This window comes from Arvicanthis niloticus, chromosome 9, assembly GCF_011762505.2.
Source record: "Arvicanthis niloticus isolate mArvNil1 chromosome 9, mArvNil1.pat.X, whole genome shotgun sequence".
Lineage (NCBI taxonomy): Eukaryota > Metazoa > Chordata > Mammalia > Rodentia > Muridae > Arvicanthis > Arvicanthis niloticus.
The window spans coordinates 25,830,548-25,842,986 of record NC_047666.1 but is presented as its reverse complement, the minus strand read 5'-3'; positions in this window follow the sequence as shown (position 1 = coordinate 25,842,986).

Sequence of the window (12,439 nt, the reverse complement as noted above, 5' to 3'; positions counted from 1 at the left end):
GCTTATAAAATAAAGAGGAAAAATAAAAAAAGAACCCTCAGAGACAGAATCAATAGCGCTCAGCTAACTTTAAATTTTCTGAATGTTAGTTAGAAAAAAAAATAACAGCAGCTAAGACACACTGGTTATAGAAAAATTAAATCAGCTTATATACTAGAAGGATGTGTTTACACTAGAATGGATCCCAGCAAAAGTGTTCCATTGGGAACGTGGATTTGTTTATATTTCCTCAAGAAATGGAGAGCTGTGGGTGCCATCAAAACTGATAAAGAACTAGAGTTAAGCAAGAGAGGGCTCCTGAAAAACTTGGCCGCTGAGCTGAAAAGTGCTTATTTTGTTGGAAATGTTCTGTTTATAATTTCCTGCTACACACAGCACAGTTAATGGCTTAAAATAGAAGGGAAAATGGAGTGACATTTTTGAGAAGGAATTTTGGTTTCTTTAAAAAAAACATAGGAATATAAGAACGTGCTTTTATTTTAATCCCAGGTGTGGGGATGTGGGCTGCTGCAGAGTGTCCGCAGCAGCTCACCCTGAATTGCCTTGGGATTTTTTGTGATTGTGTGATATTTAGAATTCCAGGAATTTTTCACAAATGGGAGGGCCAAGAGAGGGGAAGGTTGGTTGCAGGTTGTTAGTAGCCATGGTCAAAGAAGAAACAAAAGGAAAGAAAACAGATTCAGGGACCTCTCTTCCCTCTATCCTGGTTTCTCTCCTATCTAGTGTTAGGAGGTGAAACTGAGAGGATAAAGGGTGGGAAAAAGAATAATCCTCAAAGTAGCAAAGACCAGTTACAGACCATGGATTAAACCGTCTGTAACCACCAGCCAGAAGTCCTTGTTCCTGATGGTTCTGTCAGATATTTTGGTCACATTTAGGTCTCTGCCATAGTTTCATTTTAGTTGCTGTGATAGAAACTTTTGAAAAAGAAAGCAACCTTGAGGAGAAAGAGTTTATTCATCTTTCAATTCCAGGTTATAGGTCACTTAGGGGAAGTCGACACAGGAAGTTAAGCTGCGAGTCATGGCCTCCATCAAGAGCAAAGAGAATATATACATTTTTTGCTAGCTATTCTCACAGTTTGGGGCCCAGCCTAGGGAATGACGCCACCTACAATGAACTGTGTCTCCTTACATCTCTTAACAGTAAAGAGCCCCCCTCCCCCACACACATCCCCGCATACATGCCCACAGGTCAATTTGATATAGATTATTCCACATTAAGACTCTTCCCATGTGCTTCTAGGTTGTATCAAGTTGACAAACTACCAGTTACAGTGGAGGATTGCAGTTTGGGGCCTTGATCAATGAGTGTAGCAAGAGTGATTGGGGAACCCACTGCACTGTAGAGGTGGGAGGAGGCAAGAGAGAGAGCTGGGCCTCTAACCCCTGAAGGTCTGTTCAAGTGGGCTCAGGACTGGCCTCAGATTTCCAGACCCCAGCCTTTGTGATGAACATGAAGCACTCACATGGGTAGATTTTGACAATATGACTGTAGTAGCAGTCCATACACACAATGTGATCCAGCATTCTCAGTACTAAGTGTCTCATATGTATCTTCTAATTTTATAAATTTCATTTTAAGCCTATTCAGTTTTCCCCATTTTACAGACAGGGGAATTGAGGCACAGTGCTGGAGCTGGGCTTTGAAATTGACTTTCTCTGATTCCCAGAGCTTATGCTGGTAGTAAAACTTTTTCCTAAACAACTGTAAAAAGTAACACCACCATGACGATGGTAGTGGAAGTGGAGAGGCCCTAGCCCTGGCTTGTTCTGGGGAGGTGCACATAGCCTGGGACATGGTCTCTACTTAGTAAACCAGGAAAACATGTCCTGGTAGGTATCTTGCCTTCTCAAGGTCCCACAATTGGTAAGAGAAACAGCCAAATTGCATGCCCAGGTCCTCTCTGTATCCCAGGCTGCCTTCAGAGCCCCTGGAGGAGGCTGAGACAGCCACCTTCCTGAGAAGTGTGTGCTACAGCAGACAGGCTTGTTCACAGCAAACTGTCCTTTGAAGGGCATCACAGGCCGGTGCTCCTGGTGCTCAGACAAGGGCCTTTGATCATTCAGCCATCTTTCAGGGACCAACCCACTCCAACCCCCTTGTCCCCCAGTCCAGGGGGAACACTGGCTGTTATATATTCTGAACACCTCCATTCTCTGTCTTTGGAAGGCTGAGAATGGAAATGAAACTAGGAGAGTGAGCTTTCCGCAGTCTACAAGGGAAGCCTTGTGTGGACGGAGCACGGACTTCGGGGAGCCATGGAAGGTGTGCAGCAGCTTTCTATGAGGGCTTTGTGAAGAAAGGAGCAAGTAGCTGGGGTGCTACTCAATCCTTAGGTGTGGCGGGAGCTCACCACCGACATCCACGGGGACCACATTAAGCATTATTCTTTTAATTATTGTATATTTTTCTTCTTTATTGGACATTTTATTTACATTTCAGATGTTATCCCCTTTCCCCATTACCTCCCCACCCAGAAATTCCCTATCCCATCTCCCCTCCTACTGCTTCTATGAGGATATGCCCCCACCCACCTACCCGCTCCCACCTCCCTGCCCTTGAATTCCCCCACAATGGGGCATTATTCTTACAAGAAAAAAGGAGGTGTTTTTTTTTTGTTTTTTTGTTTTTTTTTGTTTTTTTTTTTTTTAATTTTAAGATATGTGGGTATTTTGCCTGCATGTATGTAAGTGTACCACATGAGTGCCCGGTGGCTGTAGAGGCCAGAAGAGGGCACTAGATTGTTGTGAACCACCATGTAGGTGCTGGAATTGGATCTGGGTCCTCTGCAATAACAGGTCCTCCTTGCGGCTGGGGCACCTCTCTAGCCCCTAACCATTACTCTTTAGAGAGTATTTTTTTTTTTTTAATTTGAATGCATGAAACAGCTCTTACTACAGAGGGATAGAGGTGGTTCATTCTGGAGTGACGTCCTGGGGACACAGGTTTCCTTAAACTCTATGCTCCAGTGAAGTAGTAATTTCATGTACCTTTTATAGTAACAAGTAACAGAATAGAGAAAGTCATAACATAGTATACTTCTCAAATACACCGGCAGACCCATGGGTAGCTGGGTCACAGCAACGCCGGACAGCTCTGCTGGAGGCCTTAGCTGCTGACTGCTGCGTTATTAGCCCTTCTGTTGGCTGGAAACTAAGGGGTTTGCAGACACATGCCTAATGATTTATTCAAATGGTCTCAGAAGTGTTAAGTCAGACATAGAGGAGGGCAACAGATGGCTGCTAAATGCACCAAAGATGGCCCAAGATGATATGGCTGTGGACTTTGTGGCATTCCATCCTCTGCAGTCCTGAAGTTCTAATCAGCCATTCTGTTTTTGCAGACTCAGCTTCTGTCTGGGAAGTTTTGCTTACAAGTATATGTGTATGTGCACGCTCTTGTGTGTGTGAGGGGCCCATGTGTAACTCCATGTGTGTGTGTGTGTGTGTGTGTGTGTGTGCGCGCGCAGGTCAGATGACAACTTCGTGGTTCTCTTTTTCTACCTTTTCATAGGCTCTTGTGATGTAACCTAGGTCGTTGTCAGGCTTGCTGGGCATAAAGTCACCTCAAACAGACTACAACATTATCTGAACTCATTGACAAAAACTGACAAACACTTCCCAGACATTACTGACCCATCTGCCTCTCTGAGTGTGAAATCTACATCTGAGATCTAGGCCAAGAAAGACACTGGCTCACAAAACAAGGCGGATGTCTCCTGAGGGTGATGGCAAAATTTGTCCTCTGGCCTCCATCCACAGGGACACACGCACCTTTGTACATAGCAAACAAAGAAATAAATCGAGTGAGTATACATCTGCAAACACTGTACCACTAAAAGAATTGAACATCTGAGGCTGCTGCTGTACATGAGACGGGCTTGGAGCCCACCCTCTGCACATGCTGAGGACAGACTGCAGTCTGCATGTCAGTGTGAGTAATGTCTCCTTTTGTATATTTGCTGTAATGAGATATATTATGTCTACTCTAAGATCGATGTAGTCTTTATTCCAAATTTACAGGGCTGGAGAAAATCTTCTTCCAAATGCATATCTGGTTTCTAGAACTTTTTTGTGGCCCCCAGCACAGAAATACCCACTGATGTGTTGGTTACCTGCACAGAAGATAGCTGTCTCTGAAAAGAATGTGGAGGATGCAGGCTTGGATTTTTAAAAACCTACTTTTAAGAAAGGTTTTTAAAATGCTTTGAGCCCCCTTCTACTCCACCATTCAAAGGTAGGTGAGAAAAGATGGTAAGTAGGACAAGGGAATGTGGACCTGTTCAGAAGGAGTTTCTTGGGGCCATTCCAATCTGTTTGTCTGAATACCGGCAGTCCAGTTCAGTAATGTCAGGATAGCAAACATGAAGTGGTGGCATGATCTAGCAGAAACTGCCAGTCTTCTGCTGAATCCAGATGAGTTAGTGGCAGTGACCAGGACCAGCCAGGACACCAGGAGAAGTTCTCTGCTGTGCCTCTCTCAACAAAGTGAAGATGAGTGGGATGAAGACTCAAGACCAAGGAGGTGTTGCGAAGCTAGCACCTTCCTGCCCACTGACTGCTATTTATATGCTCTCCAAACATCACGTGTCCTCTCATGGGTCTTGCCTCAGCAAAACACCTCGTGAGTCTGGCTTAGCAAAGCACCATGTGACACCACATGACATATCCTGAAACTTCCACTTCAAGAGGACAAAGTAAAGAAATATTGGACTATAGTTCAAAGCGTGATCTAAATGGGAGTCCACACTGTTGCAAATAAATGAGTTACTGAATAAGCAAAATTGATGAAAGGCATGCTGGGAGGTGAGAATCACAGTGTGTCTTCTTCCAGCTTCAGGCAGGTCATTGCTGCCACCCATCGAATCGATGCCTCTGAGGTTTTCTTCCTGCCTCTTCTCCAACGGCTGTCCCACCCTGGCCCTCCTATGAGGATCCTTGTGATCTCAGTGAGGACTCATGCAGATGATTACCGTGGTAACCTATGTAGATTACCGTGGTAACCCCCACAGCTCACTTAGCCACAGTTCCGAAAGCTCCTCTGACATACTGGCTTTATCCCAGGTTCTGGACATTTTGGGGGCGGTATGATGGTTGATTTTAATGGCGAGTGGCCACAGACTAGAATCACCTGAGTAGGGAGCTTCACCTGGAGAACTTTCCTGATTGCCTTAACTGTTGTGGAAAGAGCCACCCCCAGCAGGGGAACCACATTTTGGCTGCAGTCCAGATAATGACAGGGTGTGGAGGAAGAAAGGTGGTTTGCTCTTGACTAGCTCAGCCTTCCCTCTTGCACTGTGGTGATGTAGGCTGTCAACTGCTGTCCCTGGTTTCTGCACTGTACTAATGTTCCCAGATGTTTGTCCTATGTATCAGCAACTCCCTAGGGAGCTTCAGGCATCAGATTGGGGCTGCTGGACACAGTTTTTGGGAAGAGCTACTACCAAGCTCTCAGGTATGAGATAACTGTTTACCACTTTTCAGTAAGCTGATACAACAACAACTCCTCATAGTAATAATACATTCATATAATAATGATTCAATAAATAATAATAAATTCATCCTATTGGTTCTATCTCATTTATCTGTCTCTCTCTTTCTTTCTTCCTTTCTTCCTTTCTTTCTTCCTTCCTTTCTTCTTGGTTTTCCAAGTCAGGATTTCTTTGAGTAGTCCTGGCTGTCCTGGACTCACTCTGTAGATCAGGATGGTCTCAAACTCCCAGAGATCTGCCTGCCTCTGCCTACTTAAGTGCTGGGATTAAAGGCAAGTGCCACCATGCCCAGCTGGTTCTGTTTCTTTAGAGAGCCCTGACTAATAATAGGCTGTTGTTCAATCACATTCTTTAATGCTCTCCCAATATGTAACTCTCCCTTAACGGGGTGGGGGGAGAGGAAAGGGGGCACGAGGGGAAGAGTAACTTTAAAGTAGAGAAACCCAACAAGCACAGCCTCAGTCAGGTGGTCAAGTACGTTGTTAGCATGTTCCCCTTGATGTGATGAGATGGGAATGGCGCCCCACCCTGAAGATGATTTAGCCTAAACCACATAAGCATGATTTAATTATGGGAAAAACAACAGACCAACATGGACAGAGGCGTATCTACAAAACACCAGCCCAGTACTCCTTAAAGTTGTCAAAGTCATCAAAAACGAAAGGGGCTGGTGAGATGGCTTAGCTGGTAAAAGTGCTTGCTGCCCAGCCTGACGACCTCAGTTTCATCTGTAGAACCCACGTGGTAGAAAAGAACTGATTCCCAAAAGCTGTCCTCTGATCTCTATATGTCCACCATGACATGCATGTATGTCCTGCCGCAAGAGCACAGCACAACACACACACACACATGCACACGCACACACATATGCATGCTCACATGCACACGCTCACACACACACACACACACACACACACACACACACACACACACCACACACACACCACACACACATACACACACACCAAACAAAGAAATGTAACAAAACTAGAGAAAATCTGAAAAGTGTTTAGGGCCAGGCCCAAGGTCAGGAGACACAACTAATAAAATAACTGTTTTGGTCAGTGTTCTAATGCTGTGAAGGAGACTCCACTACCACAGAAACTCTTAAAGAGGAAAGCATTTCTTTGGGGCTGGCTTACAGTTTCAGAGGTTCAGTCCACTATCACGACAAGGAGCATGCAGCATCTAGGCAGTGAAAGCGCCTCAGAGCCAGCACAGAGCATACCAGACACCAAATTCTCAGCACAAAGGAGGTTTGTTTACCATAGAGAGGACAAACAGGGGTGGAGTGGTAGGGGTGAGTTGGGGCTTGCCTTTGGATTGGGCAAAGATAGCAATAGGTGTCTCTGCAGGAGTGGGATTTTAAGGAGTAAAGGGCAAGTCTGTGCTAGGATGAGTTGGTAACTCTTGATTCGACATGTTAGTCTGTGTAGTTTGGACCTTGTGGCTAGCTTTAGGAATGGGAAAGTGCCCAAATGAGGGAGGCTAATGGTTTGGCAAGGGAGAAGAAAGGAGGGAGAGGAAGACCTGTTGGTGCCATGTTTGCCACCCTTGGGAGCGTTAGCGAGCCCTTTAGGGCAGAAATGTTGCTGAGAGTTCTACATCCAGATCTGCAGGCAGCAGAAAGACAGACACTGACTTGAGGCTTTGAAATTTTAAAGCCCATTCTAGTAACACACTTCCTCCAGCAATGCCACACCCACTCCAACAATGCCACACCCACTCCAACAAGGCCACACCTCCTAGTCCCTCTCAAGTAGTGTTACTCCCTGGTGACCAAGCGTACAAATATAAGAGCCCATGGGGGCTATTATTATTTAAACTAGGAGAGTAACAGTATCTCAGAGGAGGAGAGAGACATTAGAAAAGCCTAAAGAAATCCAGAGAAAGCAGGGTCCTCTGCAAGAGCAGCAAGTGCTCTTAGCTGCTGAGTGATCTCTCCAGGCCTTAGGCAATCTATTCTAGAAACAACCTTCCCCCAGGGGGGCTTATTGAGTGTTTAATCATAATGATAACAGGTATTAAAAACACAAAACCCAAATAACAAATGATGTTGGCTCTTCTGTCACCCCAGGGCTTGCTAGGAGACCGGAGATGCTTCAGAAGCTGGGAAAGGTGGGACTTAGGGAAGTGCAAGAGAGTGTAGTTGAGTGGGTGTGGCAGGGACTCGCTAGCTGTTACCTGGATCTTTACATCTTACTGGAGTCTCCCCTGTTTACTCTCTATCCTTCTCTTCTGCCTGCCCACCTTGCCTCTGTCGTGCCAGGACGTGTTCATGAACTCCAAAAGACCACCAAGGAGGCGATTTTGATGTAATTGCACTAGGGTCTTTTTATTCAAGCTCAAGCTTGGGTTGGAGACAACACTGTCTCTAACACAGAAGAACGGGAGGGTGGAGTCTTGAGCCCAGTTTCAGGAAAGCATTTATAGAGGCAGGAGGGGTTATCTAGCCTGGTACACATTTGATTGCAGGGGCTTTATGGCCTTTAACATTATTGGCTGGTACTGGGAGCCAAACCATAAGCTGATTGGTGGTTGTTGGGAAGTGAGGTGCTGGGGCAGTGTTGTAATCTGTAGGTGCAGATTTGTTGGGGAATAACCTTGAAACTGGTGCTAAGTTCCAGTTTGTTAGTTAATGCGAGTTCATTCAACCTTGGGTCAGGTTCTCTAAGGTGGAGTCTGAACCCAAAAGATTCGGTACTTACCTCTTTTCTCTCTCTTTTCTCCTCCTTCCTTCCTTCCTTCCTTCCTTCCTTCCTTCCTTCCTTCCTTCCTTCCTTCCTTCTCTCCTCCCTTCCTTCCTTCCTTTCCTCCTTTCTCTCCTCCTTCTCGCCCCCTCTCTTCTCCTCCATCTCCCTCTTTCTTTCTCTCCTCCCTTTCTTTCTACAGGGTGTCAAGTATCCTAGGCTGTCCTTGAACTCCTTAAGTAGCTGGAAATGACCTTGAACTTCTGACCCTCCTGCCTGCACTTCCTGAGTAGTGCTATTACAGGCTTTTGCCCCCACTCCTGGTTATGAAGTGCTGGGGACTGAACTTGGGGCTTTGTGCATGCCAGGCAAGGACTCTTCTGAACTTGAATCTGTTCCTTCATGTTCTTTTAGAGAACGTCTCAATGAGAGCGTGGGTACACTCTCTGCTCCTGTTGCTGCCTGTGATACCTTTCTAGCTCTCTCCTTTTCCAGAGAGCTGTTCTGGCTTCCTCTGGTCCTGGCTGCCCTACCCCTCCCAAGTTGCCTCCAATCTCAACTCCAGCCCACTCTTGGCAGCCATGTTTCCTGGTTGCAGTCTATACATGGCATGGCTTCTCAGTCCTGTATTTTAAGATGCCCACCCTCAGCTTGAAGGGCCCTGTTCCATTCAGCAAAGATTCTGTATCTCCAGCCCAAGGCCATTTTCTTGGAGAAGCATCCAGACTTCCAGTGGTGCGTCTTCTTGAGGGCAGTTCTTCTGTGGGACATCCACCTGTTATTTCCCTTAGCTGTGAGCATTGTTGGGATCCTTTAGGGGTACATCTTTTTGTGTATGAATGCATATGTGCGCACGTCTGTGGAGTCCAGACGCCCACCTTGTGTATGAATGCATATGTGCGCATGTCTGTGGAGTCCAGACGCCCACCTTGTGTATGAATGCATACGTGCGCATGTCTGTGGAGTCCAGACGCCCACCTTGTGTATGAATGCATATGTGCGCACGTCTGTGGAGTCCAGACGCCCACCTTGGCTGTTGTTCCTCAGGAGCTGGCCATCTTTTGTTTTGCTTTGATCTAATCATTCACATCACAAGTGTGAGCCTAGCACCGGACATTTCAGCATGATTGGTTCTGGGTGTAGATTTGTGTGGGATCAGAGTGTATGCATGGATATGTGCATGTGGGGAGGAGGCAGGTAGGCAGCATGTTCAAAGAGGATAGAGGATGGCAGTGAGGTGTCCTGCTTTACCACTCTCTACTGTATTCCCTGAGAAAGGGTCTTTCCCTGTATCGGTCAGGGTTCTCTAGAGGAACAGAACTGGTAGAATGGAGAGAGAGAGAGAGAGAGAGAGAGAGAGAGAGAGAGAGAGAGAGAGAGAATAGATAGAAAGGGGATTATTAAAATGCTCCACAGGCTGTGGTCCAGCTAGTCCAACATCGGCAGGACAGGTATCAGATGGCCTAGATCCGGGTTACAGATAGCAGTAAGCACTCCTAACCCCTGAGTCATCTCTCCAGCCCCAGTATGCCAGGCTTTTAAAAAACGGGAGTGGTGGGGATCAAACTTGGGTCCTTATCCTTCTGTACACATGTCCCGAGTCCCCTTTCTCATTATTGTTAAAAGCCGGAGTGTTGGGAAGAGTCTAGTAACTGCTGATCGGGAGAAGGAAGGGAGGAAGCAATTTGAGGCTCATCTTCTGTATTCTTCAGAAAGGAGTCTCTGGTACCACAAGGAAGGATCTGCATGGAAATCGGCCCTGGTGAAGGGCATTAAGCCTGTGAGGGGCAGTTAGGTTGAGACTTGAGTTTCTCTTTGCCAAGAGTTGGCCTGAGATACAAGGAACATTGTGGTGGCAGGGATGCCCAGACCGAGAGGCTTCTGGAATGTGTCTGCAGGGATGCCCAGACTGAGAGGCTTCGGGAATGTGTCTGCAGGGATGCCCAGACCAAGAAGCTTCAGGAATGTGTCTGCAGGGATGCCCAGACCAAGAAGCTTCGGGAATGTGTCTGCAGGGATGCCCAGACCAAGAAGCTTCGGGAATGTGTCTGCATGCAGGTGAGGTCATTTGGCTGAGCACCTGTAAAAATGAAAGGTGAGGTTAACCACAGCTTGCTTCTCCACATCTTGCTCACTGCTGGTGGGATGTTCCCAAAACACTTGCCAGAGGTTGGTGATACTGTTTGCACCATGAAAACTCCAGAAGCCAGGCTTGACATTGGCACTAAATGTCTAGCCAGTCTGAAAGCCTGGGATGCCTGGGCCACCCGGGACTTGGTCTGTGTGGAGATGAAGCACAGCACTTGTTTAAAGCTTCCCAGCTGATTCCGATGTACAGTCAGGGCTAAGGAACTCGGTCCCTAAGAGGTGTGTTTCTGTTCTGTAAAATTGGGTTGCGGGCTGGCTCCCTGGGGGAGCTCTGGGTGCAGGCCCACCAGTGTCTGGGGACTGTTATAGTTTGGATTTTTAATCTCTGCCAAAGGATCAGGCATTAACGTTTTGGCTCCTAGCCCATAGTGCTGTTGGGAGGCTGAGGTGTGACCTTTCCTGGGGAGATATGAACAAATGTCTATTTACCACAGATTGGTACTGACGATGGCCCAAAGGTGTGATCTGTCTATGGATAGCTTAGTGAACTGATTGTTTTATTAGGGTTACTTATAGGTGACAAGCAAAACCACCCTGGCATGGTGACAACTCAGAAGATTGCATACACTGGAATTATCTATATAGCTAGAAGGCAGTCCCACGGAAGAACCTCCTCCCCAGCAACTATTTACTGCTTATAATTACAGAAAAATTGTGCTAGTTCTTTGAGAAGTTCATACATTGTCTTTTGGTCATATTCATCCCTCCCTCATCTCCTCCCAGGGCCATCCCCTGACAAATACATAAACTCTTATAATCTCTCCTCTCTCTCTCTCTTTCTCTCTGTATGTGTGTGTGTGTGTGTGTGTGTGTGTGTGTGTGTGAGAGAGAGAGAGAGAGAGAGAGAGAGAGAGAGAGAGAGCACATGCGTGGAGGTCAAGGGACAACTTGCTAGTTCTCTTCTTTCACCTTTTGTCCAGGAATGATTAACTAATGTCCTTAGCCTTGGTGGCAAGCACCTTTACCCAGTGAGCAACTCACTGGCTCTGGGAAGTGCATTCTTAATATTTCCCTACCATCATCCCGCAGCATGTAAGTGTTAAACTTACCTGTCTTCAGATTCTACGTTAGAGTGTTTGAGTTTTAAGATTACTGCATGACAGTGTTGGAGAGCTGACAGTAAGTAAGAGTACTTGCTGTTCTTGCAGAGGACCCAAGTTTGGTTCCCAGCACTTCAATATGGCGGCTCACAAGTACCTGTATCTCCAAATTCAGGGCATGCTTGCCCTCTTTTGACCTCCACAAACACCAGGCAAGCATATGCTTCAGACACATACAAGCAAAAAAAATTATTAAAAAACAACCCTGCTCTATCTCTAGGGACATTGGAGAATTCTTTCTTTAGGCATCTTTTCTAGAATGTGGGCTGTGGGCAAAGGCCATCTCTGGTCCTTCCCGCTTGGATTCTGGGTTGTTTTGGGTAAGATCTAGTCTTCCTTGGTGGGCCCTGTGTGATAGGATGTTGTTCATGTCAGCCTAGGGCAAATGGAAGGGAGAGAGAGGTATAGGTACTTGAGAGTCTTCCTAGTGAGACACTGAGCTAATGAAAGTAGGGGAGTGGAAGAAACGGACTGTGTAGGAACAGCCTTGGGTGGTAGGCTTTGAGAAAATCTTAGCAGGATGGATGGAGGGTGATCCATATTTGCCCAAAGAGTCCTTTGTAAGGCAAAATGGCCCTGTGGTCAATCCCTTGTGCTCATAAGAATGACTTGCATGGCATGCAGCTTGCAGATGCTGCATGGTCCTCAGGTGCTGCAGCCGCATGCGGCTGCTCATTCATCACAGGAAGCAGCCTCTGTAGCTGTATGAATGAATGATCAAGGTGGGCCCCCTGTCACGCGATGCAGGCTGACCCAGCAGGCTGGCTCTCTTGGGGAGTAGGCACCTCTATGGCTGAGAGAAGACAGTTTGCATGTTGGGAATTTTGTTCTAGTTCCAAGTGGGTGGTCCCTGGTGTCCAGGCTCAGAGATTTCAGGTGTTTGTGTTACTTTCCTTTCTTTCTTTCTCTTTCTTTCTTTCTTTCTTTCTTTCTTTCTTTTAAAGATTTATTTATTCATTTAATGTATGAGTACACTGTAGCTGTCTTCAGACACACCAGAAGAGGGC